Here is a 10,860-nt window from a genome sequence, read left to right on the forward strand (position 1 = left end):
CTTCCCCACCAGACATTAATGCCCTTCCTCCACCCCTCACTCTCCGTCACCCCATGCCCAGGGTACAGACACGTGGGGTACAGGCACAGGGGGCGAAGCAGAGTCCTCATCCTGGGAAACCCCAGGACCAGCTTACAGTTAAGGGTTTATGATGAAGCCTGCTCCATCCCAAGGACACAGCCTCCCACAGTTGCAGGGAGGGGTCCTCCAGGACACCCTTCCCCCTCCTCCCCCTCCACCTCCTCCCCCTCCCCACTCCTCCTCCCCTTCCCTTTCTCCTCCACCCCTCCTCTCCTCCTCCCATTCCCTCCTCCCCCTTCTCCCCACCCTTCCATCCCTCCTCCCCTCCTGCCCCCATCCTCTCCCCTCCTCCCCCTCCTCTCCCCTCTACCGTCCCCTTCCCCCTCCACTCCTGCCTATCCCCTCCTCCCCATCCTCCCCTCTCCTCCTCCCTCTCCTCACTTCCCTCCTCCCCCTTCTTTCCACCTTTCCAACCCTCCTCCCCTCCACCTCCCTCACCCTCCCTTCCTCCTCCTCCCTCCTTCCCCTCTTCCCCACCTGCTTCTCCTTCCTCCCTCCCCTTCTTCTGTCCCTGCCTCCCCCACCTCTCCTCCTCCCATTCCCTCCCATTCCCTCCACCCTCCTCCCCTACCCCTACCCCACCACTCCTCCACCCCTCCTCCACCCCTCCTCCCCTCCTTTCCCTTCGCCCCTCCCCCCACACACCCTTCTTTCTCTCCCCTCCTCTCCTACCATTTCCTTCCCTCCTCCTTCCTCCTTCCCTCCTCCCCATCTTCCCCCATCCCTTCTCCCCTCCTGCCACCACACCCTCCCCTCCTCCACCTCCTTCTTTCCCTCCTCCCTTCTGCTTCCCCCTCCCCCTTCCTGTCTCCTTCTCCCCCACCTCTCATCCTCCCATTCCCTCCACCCTCCTCCCCAGCCCCTATCCCTCCACCCTTCTTCCCCTCCTCCACTGCCTGCCCCTTCTCCCCACCCTTCCCCCTCTTCCCCTTCCTCTTCCTCTTCCCTCTTTCCCCTCCTTCTCCATCCCTTCCTCTCCTCTCCTCCTCCCTCTCCCCCAGGCTGTAGTTGTGGGGCTGGCAAGCAGGCAGCTGGGCCGCCCCCTTCTTGGCCACCTCCGATCTCTGAGACCGTGCACACACACACATACACACACACACACACACACACACACACACACACACAATGAGCAGGAACAACTGAGTGAAGACAGAGCCCTGTAGTGGATGGTGTCCTTCAGGCCATCGCCCAGTCAGCTCCGCCAAATGCATCTGGCAGAGCGGGCTTTGTGCTTGGGGAGCAGAGTCCCGGCTGAGCGGCTGAGCGGGGAGACAGTGTCCCAGGCTCAGGATGACAGGTGACGCCTGAATAGCTCTTGACTTGACTGATCTCCAAGCACCCAGCTTAAACGGGCCTTTTCGAGCCTTTCCTCTCCTGCAGCTCAGAAGCACGGCAGACGCCTCCCCTGTTGACCACAGACCACAGCTGACTGCGGAGCTTCTTCCTCTTCTGATCTTCTGACGTCCCAGTTGTGACTGAAGTCATGTTCCACAGCCTTAGAATGAGGAAATCTCCGTAGTGCCGGGGGGTGGGGGGTGGAAGAGCTGGTGCCGAGTCCACCAGCTGCCAGATGGACAGACGGACACCAGCTGCCGGAAAAGCAAGCCCCACCCCTGGGCCGTGGGCGCTCCAGCCCGGGCACACCTTCGCTGCCTCCCAGACATCACTCACAAGTTTTTGTGTACTTTTTTTTAAAAAAATACCTTATTAGAAGATAGAAAGGAAAAGGCCACATTAAGCCGTACCAGTCATTTACCCTTTAGTCTGAATTAGTATCAGCTATTCTCCAAGGGCAGCTTTGGATGATGTGGGGGAGGGAGAGGGTGGCCGGGTACACAGGGCCACAGAGGGCGGGCAGGAGGAGAGGTTATCGGCTGCACAAAAAGTCCCCGCAACAGGCTAGGAACCTCTGAAGACAAATGTCTTCATTTTACTTCCTAATCTGGGTGGCCTCGGGCTCAGACTCCCGAGGCTCCAAAGGTCCATGAGGGCGGCTGAAGGCCAGGCAGCCACACAAAGCCGAGTGCCTTGGTGCCCATCGTCATGTGCAAACACCTGCCAAGCCTCCTGCCGAGCCTGGGCTGCTGCTGTGGACAGAGCTGTGGGCAACGCAGGGGGGCCCCGGGCCCGCAGTGGTCCTCCCCCCAACATGGGGTGCATGCGGACACCTGCCGAGAGGGGGGCCGCGGAGGGGGTGCACCGTGGGCATCAGGGGGCCTGTGGAGAACGTGAGTTTGAGCGGAGACCTAGGGAGGAGGCAGCAGGCAAAGGGGGAGCGCAGTGATGGCCGAGGGCCACGACCCCGGTGGGGGTTCATCTAGAGAGCGGGAGACGGCAGGCAGCCCTCCACCATCCATCCTGGGAGCCAGGCCGGGGCAGGCGGCAGACGAGGAGGCAGAGTCAGAACCACGGGCAGACCCGGCAGAAAGGAGGACCCTCCCTCCACCCCAGGCCACACCCTCCGGGACCCTGGGGATGTGGCCGCCTCTCTAGCCAGACTCCGTACCCCAAGGGCAGGCCTGGTCCAAGCCACATGCACCTGGGGGGCACGGAACACGCCTGGGGGCCTGGATCTGAAAGGAGGACACACCAGAGGCTGAGCTGCCATATGGAAGGGCCTACCTGACTGACAGCAATAGCCAGGAAGCCCCCGTGCTCAAAGCCGAAGGGCCCAGCGGAGCAGAGGAGAAACTGCCGGGGTCTTTGGGGAGCCAGGCTGGCAGAGAAAGAGGCCTATAATTTCCTGAGAAACCCGCTCCTTTCAGAAAACCAAAGGAGCCCACAGCTAAGCACGAAAGCACGTCTGCATAGAAGTTCGGTAAATCAGATCCATCACAGGGCATGAAATTCATTTCTCGCGAAGACTTGACTGACTTCCCTCTTGCAGACAGTCCTCGCGGTCCCGTCCAGGCACTGGAGGCCCCCGCTCCTCCCATAAGAGGACCGAGCCTGCCATCAAAAACCAAGCCAGACCCTGGTTCTCTGCAGCTTCAGCCTCTCCCTCCCTGAACCCTGGACGCCTTGGGACTGTGGCTCCCGGGGAGGTCGGCGGGGCGGGGGGACTCACACACCAGCGTCTTCCTTTCCTGTGCAACTTTCGCTTCATTGAAGGAGGGTTTGTGGAGAAGTCCAAACACGGCAGACGCCGTCCTGGGCGCCAAGGATGCCAGCCACGCAGACAGACAGTGGAGGCTCAGAGCACGGGACGTGGTCAAGGGGCTCCCCGGCCCCAACCCCGCAGGGCCAGGCGAGCTGGGGTCCCCGGCTCAGCAGTCACTCTCGAGAAACATCTGCATCCCACACCTTCTGCTCCTCTGGGGTCAAGTCCTCTCCAAAGACTTCCTGGGGTCTTAGAACCCCAGGACTTTGCAGAAAGTCCTGGAAACCCTTGGGAAGTCTCAGAGGCTGAAGAGGGGGAGCTGACACTTGCCCGTCTCAGGGACTCCTGTTGTGCTCCAAGCAGAGCTAGCCTGCACCATCGGCGCCCCAACAGCTGTGTGCAGCCACCTGGCGCGGGCTGGTCAGGTGACGGCACCTTGCGCAGGGGCAGGGCCCCCCCCCCCCCCCCCCCCGGCCCAGGGAGAGGGCGGAGCTGAAGGACGCCTCCGTGGTGCCATTGCCGAGGTACCTGCATTCCTCCATCACACCACGTGTCCCACTTCCGGTGCTCCCGCCAGTCCTGGAGGGAGAGCTGCTCCAGGCCGATTCACCTGCCGCACAGGTGAAAGCAGGTGTGTGACAGAGGAGTGCAGGTGTCCCGCCTCACCTTTCTGTCCCCCAGCACCGCCTCCTCATCTCCTCCCCCCTACACCCTGCCTGGGACTCCCTGTCCCACATCTGCTTGAGGGTCCCCAACAGCAGCACGACTCCGCGGGCGCCCCGGTGTCTCATCGATTCCCGCCATGGCCCTATGAGGGGCACGGAGCTCAGGAGGGGGTGTTACCTGCTCTGCTCCCGGGCCACCTGCTGGAAAGGCAGGAGCGGACCCCAGGCCATCTGACCCTCTGTCCCCTCCTCCGCCTGGGAAGGGCTTTGCAGGAGCAGCAAGAGCCCCAACAGGAAGACAGCAAGGGAGGTGCACGCCCTCCAAACGTGACCCGGGATGCCGCCCAGGGACCCTGCATGCTGCCTCCTCGATCCTCACTCCGAGTCACTGCTTGGGTTCACTGCTCATCCCACAGACAGAGAGACTGGTGGGAAACGTGCATCTCCGTGTGGGGGGCTCCCTTGGGTGTATTTCCCGACAGTGGAGAGGACCCACCCTACTGGCGTCCAGCCCAGCGACGGCAGCCGGCCCTTCACAGGCAGAGGACGGCCATTCGATAAACGCTTTTATTTTACCCCAGACTGTTCTGTTCACCTTGTGTAGGAGCAGAGGGAGAACGGTGCGCGACCCCTGTGCACCCCCCGCCCGCCTCCGTGATTTCCAGCACACAGACAATCCCACTTCAACCACTCGGCAGCTCGGCCTCCTGCCCCAAATTCCTTTTTTAACATTTTTCGACAGGGTCAGAAGTCCCTTGTCAATGCACTGGCGGGTTTGGAAGGGGGTGCCTTGCTGGCCTCGGGTGACTCCCCTGCGCTTCCTCAAGGGACATCCGCAGAAGAGCAGACGGCCCGGCGCCGCCCGGCCCCGGAGGACGAGCCTGGCCGGGGAGGACGGCGCCGGGGAGGACGGTGCCCCCCGAGTCCCGGCGGGGCGGACCCGAACCTGGGCCACTCAGGGCCACTCGGAGAGGGCCGCGCGGGGCCGAGGTTCTGGTGCGCTCGGAAAGAAGAAGCAGTTAAGGCCCTAGAATTCTGTTTTCTCAAAAACGTGTTTTTCTGCAATAACTTGGCTGTGTAGGCGAATCAGTCCGAGCCGGCGGCGTGCTGTCACGAAGCTAATCATTAGCTGTCACAGGAAGAAGCAAATTATCTCACTGCGCTCTCGGCAGACCGAGGCGTCTCAGGAGCTCACGTCTCTGTCTTCAAGCCTTGAAATTTCTGGAGAAGACGAGAGTCCGCCAGGCGTGACGCCGCCAGCGTTTTCCCACTGGGTGCGTGGAACCAGGGGCTTGGTGTGGCGGCATCCCGGCCCCCTCACCGACGTCGCGCATGAAGGACTCAGGAATCAAGGGGCACGAGAACCCGCAAGTGACATCAGAAGTGCCCGTCGGCGTGAAGCTTGGCTGCCGGTGCTGGAAACCGAGTCAAACCTGCTTGAGGAAAACCGGGCTGGGCGGGGCGGGCTGCCGGCACTGTGGGAGTCAGGGCTTCGAGCAAAGCCGCCAGGCCACCTTCCGTCCCCAGCCCTGCCTGGAACCAGCTCAGCCACCAGCGAGCGGGGGTTGTCCGCTCTCCCCAAAAAGTGGGAGGGCTTCTGAGTGTCCACCCTGTGCCTCCAGGGCCGTGGGAAGGGGGTCTCTGGTTTTTCTGGAAGCAGGACAGGGCTGGGCAGCCCTCCCGAGGCCACCCGGTGGGCTCGAGGCCCCGAGACCCCAGTGACTCAGCAGCAGGGGCGGGGCTGGGGCCGGGGATGCGTGGGTCTGGACAAGCAACACCAACAGATGTCCGCTCTGGTCGGCGCCAGCTGTCCACAGCAGAGCCGCACCATTCGCCTGTTGTGAGGACGGACAAAGGGGCGGCAGACTTGCCGTCCAGAGAACCAGCCTGCCACACAAGCGTGGTATTTGAAAACGGATGACAGAAGCCGGACTCTGAGATGTGGACAGCGAGTGTTCCCTCGGTAACATCTAGCAGCCTCAGCCCTTTAAAAAGAAAGAGGGAGCAAGTCCTCCTGTCCCTCGGCCGTCACTCTCAGCCACGGGAGTCCGTGTCAGGGACAGTGTAGGGCTGTGTGTGCGGGCGGGGAGCCGATTTGGCGAGGACGCCAGAACAGCACCTAGAACAAAGCAGGCACGGAGCGTCCTGCAGAGCCGGGCTATCGTGTGTGAGGACAAGAACGCAGTGCACGTGTGTGCGTGTGCACGTGTGTGTGCATGTGTGCGCACCCGTGAGGCCTGCAGAATCAGAGCGTGGTGTCATTGCTCATTACACGAGAACGCATTTCCTTACACACCCTCACACTCCTTTTCTCCCCCAGTGATGATGTTTTTAAAACCAGGTTGCAGAACCCTGCTGGTGCGCTAACCGACGAACACATCTTTCGAGGGAAAAACTCGCAGCTGGCCCTCGGAGCCCTGACACCGCACACGCCTCGCGGACTCACACCCACGGGGGATGGACGCGGTCTGCAGAGCCCTCGATCCGGCCGAGGAGAAGCTCCATGCCGCCCCGGCCGGCAGGGATGCCCTCGAGCAGGGACGAGAGTGACCGTGTGTTGCCACTGGCCTGCATGCAGCCCCGGGAGGAAGGGGTGGCTTCGTGCACCTGTGTTCGCTGACTGAGAAAGTACGGCCCCCCCCCACGCTGTGGTCATGGGTTACGGCAGCCCCTAGATGCTCACGGCCCACGTGAAGAAGAGCCGGAGGTCCACAGTTAACAAGGAAGCCCCCGTGAGCCCCCTGGGCCGGGTGCTGGCCTGAGGACCCTGCGGGCGTCTGCACTGCGCTCTATCTCCGCCTGAAAATCTCCTTAAAATCTTGCAGCTCTTCAGACGTTGTGATTCAAGCCAACAAAACAGTGAATTCCTCACCTCACTCTTGTCACCCCGTGAGCGGGCGCCCGTCATGCCGCTGAGTGAGGCCCCGGGGCAGCTTCCCGGGACCGCCGTGTCTCAGCTCTGGTCCCCAGAAGCAGAGCGCAAGTGGGCGCCCGCAGGGGGCCACTGCCCGGCCCCGCGGGAGCTCGGGGTGCACGTTGCGGCTCAGACGCGGTCTTCTCTTGGGGGACAGGCAGGTCCCAGCCGATCTGCCCCAAGTGCGAGAGCCCCGGGTGCTGGTGCTCTGGGCGCGGGGCCTGCACGGACGGCTCTCTGAAGGCCTCGAGCGGAAACCCTGCATCCGGCCCCTGGAGCTTGTGAGGACACGGGCACACCAGGCGAGGGGGCCTTGCAGACGGGACAAAGGGAGGGTGCCCGTCCCAGACCCTAGGGTGGGCCATCTGGCCAAGGAGTCCTTGAAAGTGGGGAAACGTGCTCTGCCTGCCGTCAGGAAGCGGCAGGAGCAGAAGTCGGGAGACAGACATGAGGCGTCGCATAGCGCAGCTGCTGGCTCAGAGGCCTAGGCCTCCGTCGGGGGAACGGGGAGGCCTCCAGGAGCTGGGGTAGCCTGCCTGACCGCCAGCCAGGACTCATGCCGCAGGCCTGCAGCCACAGGGACCCTGCGAGCCAGGAGGCTCTCCCCAGAGCCCCTGTCAAGAGCCTGCGGGCCGACGCCTCGGCCAGCCGACTGGACTTCCTGCCGAGGCTGCTGGCGGCACATGGTAATTCCTGGGCAGCCCTGGGAGTCAGGGAGGCCCGGCCGCCTTCCCTACGGGAGCATGTGGTCCAGCGGGCAAGGCCACCGTGCTCAAACATGTGACACCGGTGACAGGGGCTCACGGGCTGCCTGAGGAGAGTGCCTGGCATCTAAGTGGGGAGGGGGAGAGCAGGGGGGGTCACCGGGCTGCATCCGGGCCTCCCACACAGCCCCCTCAGGGCTTCTGTCCCTGAGGCTGACCCCACATGGCCCGGGCTGGTTCTGCCCTGCCGGCTCCAGACTCCCCCCACTCAATTTCCCCTGAGAGGGGACTGGTTCCCTCGGTAGCCCCCTCCCAGATCTCCAAGCGCCCTCATCCTGTAGCAGGGGGATAAATGATGAACCGTCTTCTAGGGTCACAGTTGGCTATCCTGGGGCACCTGGGGGAAGTAGCAAAGACCTCTAGGGGGTGTGGGGTCCCAGGGAGGGGGCTTCCCAGGGAGAGGGATTCCAGCACCTTCTCTTTTGCTGCTGGGCATCTCCCCCAAAAGCTTCCGACCCAGGGTCCCACTGCCATGAACCCATGCCGGGCGGTAGAAGCCAGAGGAGGACGTAGCGGGAGTGGGCGCCCCTCTGTGCACACCTGCTGGCCGGAGCACACACCGGCACACCTGCAGGGCAGACTCACTGTGTCGACAGGGAAGACTCAAGGCAGAGGATGAGGGACACGGAGAAGCCTGCTGACGCCCCCTCGGCTGGGCCCCCGCAGCCATGGCTCTCCAGCATCCCAGACATGCCGCGGGGGGGCCACACGGGAATCCGCAGGCTGCCCTGCCTGCTGCCGCGCCTCTGTGGGACCCCGGGTTGGGGTCCCTGAGGTCACTTGCCCCAGCCCCCCTGGCTGTGTTTGGCATGGGTGTGCCCTTGAACAGGCCACCGGAGCTCCAAGCCAGAATGACAAGAGAGCCTCCGCTTCAGGGTTTATTTTTGGAACTTGTATGAAGTCACTGGAAGATGAGAGACATTTCTTCTATTTAAATATTTCTAGGCAACTAGAACTCCTGATTACAGACAAAGGGATCGTGCTTCAGATCCGCAGAGAAAGAGCTGGAACCCTCGGCATCATGTTTATGCAAACGCACGTCCTCCCGCCAAGGAGGAGAGAAGTTGGGGAGGTGGGGGAAAGAGACACCGAGGCCCACCTGCCCCTGCCCCCCTCGCCCCGGGGCCGCCGGCTCACCGAGGGAGGTGCCTGGGGTGGGAGGCTGTGGGGAGGGGTCCCCACCCCTGCTGTCCAACAGCCAGCACGCTATCGAATCCGAGAACTCCTATTGAGAACTCCCAGTCCCCCTTCTTCCTGGTCCCCCTTCCTCCAGATAATAGATGGAAGCCTCATATTAACCGAAAGGGGCACTATCAGCTTTAAATTGCCTGTTATGTTCAGAACCATGCCTGGGAAATTCAACCACAAATTGGTAAATTTATAACAGGCATAAAAACTCTCCGTCTCCTCGGGTGCGAGCTGACAACATACTGCTTTTCTTTGCACACCGAGCAGATGGGATTGTTTGTCCTTCTGTGTTAGACGTGCTGCGTGTGTGTGTGTGTGTGTGTGTGTGTGTGTGTGTGTGTTTTACCCAAGAGCAAATTAGGGACCCTCCTCCCAGCAAGGCCCGGAGGCATGAGCGGGAGGCAGCAGTCCCGCTAGGAGGGTCACTCCGTCCGTTGCAAGCCTGGTCCAGAGAAGTCGGTGTGTCGCTTCCGCGGTAATTCTAACAAGCCTCCCCTGTGCCCGTGCCTGACACGACCCCGAAGAAAGCCTTCCCAGGACGCTTACAGGGAACGGGGCTGCAATGAACATGTCTTGGAAGTGGGATTTTCTTTCTCCTTAGGAGATGACCTGACGCGGCCCCTTTCCCCCCAAACACCAGCTTTCTTGCGTGGCTCCTTGCAAACGCCATCAACGTCCCAGATGGGGCTCACGCTGGCGCGGCTCCACCCAGCTCAGCCGCCCGCGTCTGCCGGAAGGGCCAGGAGCTGCCATCAAGACGTTCTGCTTAACAAACCTCCAGGACTGGTTAGGAGGAGGGGCTGGCTTCTGGGTGGGGTGATGACTGAGACGTGGAGGGCAAGGGTCCCAGAGGGACCGGCCCCCAGCCTGCAGCCAGAGCACAGCCTTCCTGGCATGACCGGAGGGAATAAACACCCCGGGTCGGGCAGGGAGCTGAGCCCCTCTGGCCTCGCCCCTCCATCCTGGCCTCTGGCCTCGCCCCATGCCGGCCAGGTCCCTCAGCCCGCCTCCCCTCACACCCCATACTCTCCACCTGCAAACACTTCTGCACGCAATGCTCTCCACGCGGTGTGCTGTGAGCCATGGGCAGGCGGCCCCGTGTCCCCAGGTGCTGACCACACTCGGTTGGTGCTGGATAGAGGGACAAATGGACAGCGGATGCAGGGGAAGCCCTAGGGAGAGGGCCTGCGGCTGATGGAAACTAAGTCTCTGCCAGCATTTGTCCGCAGAGATCCAGGGATGAGGGGCCCCGGGGCCCGGGCACAGCCCTTCTCTGAAGGCGTCCACCGCGGCTCTAGCGCACATTGGGCTGAGAACCTGCCCCAATCAAGATTGTCAGCAGCTCCGTGGGAGGGGTGAGGCTGGACGCATGCTCCCCCCTCCCCACTGCACTCACCCAGCCCAGGGGCAGAGGCAGGCGATGGGCTTGCCAGTGAAGATCTCTGAGCCCCTGTGCCCGGGTGCCCAACATACACGTGATGGTTCACACGCACACACGCACACAGACCAGGGAAGGGCGTGCAGGTCACCAGCAGGACGGACAGCAAGGATGAGACAGCGGAACTCCACGGCCCGGAGCAGACCTCTGGGCTCTGCCAACGGCCCGCACGCGCCACGAGCCCGCGGGGGCCCCAGCAGAGCGAGGCTCTGCCTGCCCCTCCGGCCGCTCACACTCACACTTCACTTACATTTGCACATGTGTTGCTCTATTTTTAAAATTTTCCTTGGAATGCTGTACATTCGGGAACGTGTGCAATTTCCATGGCGTGGATGAGAAAATCCACAGTGAAAACTCTGCAAATATGCATATTACATTTCCTCAATTTACATTCCTCATATTACATTTCCAGATAAGCGCTCACTCCCCCCGCCCCCAGCCTTGCAGGAAACATCATCATGATGTCCTGATACCGGTATTGCTGTTAACTTATTATTTCTGCTACTTTAGGAAGATGTCTCTTGCTGGCAAGAACTGCCCTACAGCGGATGGGACCCAGAGGAAAGAGAGGGACCTCCAGTGCGGAGGGGAGCCCATGGCTCTGCTAACTCCAGGGACTGGATTCCTGCGTCTTCACAACCTGGATCTTCATTCCTGAGATGAGTGAATGCCCCCGACTCCTCCCACAGCTGCAGGGCTGGGGCAGCATG

This window comes from Ursus maritimus, unplaced genomic scaffold (assembly GCF_017311325.1).
Source record: "Ursus maritimus isolate PB19 unplaced genomic scaffold, ASM1731132v1 scaffold_22, whole genome shotgun sequence".
Lineage (NCBI taxonomy): Eukaryota > Metazoa > Chordata > Mammalia > Carnivora > Ursidae > Ursus > Ursus maritimus.